Here is a 1,718-nt window from a genome sequence, read left to right on the forward strand (position 1 = left end):
CTTATAACACTCCAATATTGCCTGTGAAAAAAGTCAGATGCATCATACTGGCTAGTGCAAGATTTCCAGGCTATTAACCAGAGTCCAGAGTCCAGACTACTCACCCTGTGGTCCCCAACTGTGATATAGCTGGCCTAGAGTTAGAACCTGTACAATGCCATTTTATAAAGAGACAAAACTGTTTCCATTCTCCTCACAATGACTGCTAGCCATGGCCTCTGTAAACTGCTAGTTTACTTTGCAAAATGCAAAGAGAGGTAAAGCTGCATGCCTTCTCTTATCTGTAACTGCCAGAATTGCTGGCCTTTGTTTACCGGTATTAACCAGAATAAGCACCCCCAGATAATTCCATCCTGGCGCTAAGTAACTAAAAAATCTGTGGACCCCACACCTGCCCAAATAATGTATAAACTAATGTTTATTTTGACTTCTGTAAACCACTTAAGTGGCAATCGGAATGACAAAAGTCCCCTGGCCCTTGGAATGTCTGGAGCCCCCCTCAACCTCCTCTCTGCCCAGGAGGTGATTTACAGCCTTTCATCCCCATCTCCGCTCTTCACCCCCACTCCCAGGGTGGTTTTGCGGGTATAAAAAGGTCTTGTCATCCTTCTTTCTCTGCCACGGGTTGGAGAGATGTGAGTCCTCCGTGGTCGCCGGCAATAAACCCTGCAATTTGGCATACTTTTGTCTTGGTGTTGACTTTCTGTGCTTGGTCTGATACAACACAACCCTTATAACATTACCAGCAAAATCTCATATGACCACCAATGGTTCATGGTAACAGACTAAAAGACGCTTTTTGGGCTTGCCCCTTAGCAGAGGACAGCCAAGACATGTTTGCTTTAAAATGGGAGGGCCCTCACTCCGGTCGGAAGCAATGGTACCGATGGGCAGTCCTGCCCCAGAGTTTGTGGACTCCCCAAATCTATTTGGTCAAATTCCAAACAAGTCCTAGAGAATTTCCCTCTCCCCTCTTCCATATGTCTGCTCCAATATGTGGATGACCTACTCATTTCAGGTGACACCAAGGACCCAGGTAACGACAATATCAATTTACTTTCTTTTTTTTTTTTTTTTGAGATGGAGTTTCGCTCTTGTTACCCAGGCTAGAGTGCAATGGCGCGATCTCGGCTCACCACAACCTCCGCCTCCCGGGTTCAGGCAATTCTCCTGCCTCGGCCTCCTGAGTAGCTGGGATTACAGGCATGCGCCACCATGCCCAGCTAATTTTTGTATTTTTAGTAGAGACGGGGTTTCACCTTGTTGACCAGGATGGTCTTGATCTCTTGACCTTGTGATCCACCCGTCTCGGCCTCCTAAAGTGCTGGGATTACAGGCTTGAGCAACCGTGCCCAGCTCAATTTACTTTCTAAATTTTCTGAGAGAGCAAGGATTGCTTGTCTCAAGGAGTAAACCCCAGTTTTTGGAACCTGAGGTAAAATACCTAGGACACTTAATAAGCAAAGGTAAACAGAGATTAGGCCCTGAACAAATCGAAGGAATCATAGCCCTACCTTTGCCTGAAACAAAACAAGAGCTTAGGAAATTCTTGGGGTTGATTGGATACTATCGCTTATGGATTGACTTTAAGCTTTAAAAACAAAGCCTGTAGTGCTCGCTTTGGCAGCACACATACTAAAATTGGAATGGTACAGAGAAGATTAGCATGGCCCCTGTGCAAGGATGACACGCAAATTCGTGAAGCGTTCCATATTTTT

At 45.6% G+C, this 1,718-nt stretch overlaps 1 non-coding gene across 1 annotated transcript; it reads left to right on the forward strand.

Moving 5' to 3' along the window:
* Positions 1-1,611: 1,611 nt before the first annotated feature.
* Positions 1,612-1,718, forward strand: LOC118150320 (U6 spliceosomal RNA). Its single transcript, XR_004738435.1, has one exon. It is a non-coding gene; the product is annotated as a U6 spliceosomal RNA (small nuclear RNA).

The sequence above is a fragment of the Callithrix jacchus genome, chromosome 22 (assembly GCF_049354715.1).
Source record: "Callithrix jacchus isolate 240 chromosome 22, calJac240_pri, whole genome shotgun sequence".
In the NCBI taxonomy this organism is placed as follows: domain Eukaryota; kingdom Metazoa; phylum Chordata; class Mammalia; order Primates; family Cebidae; genus Callithrix; species Callithrix jacchus.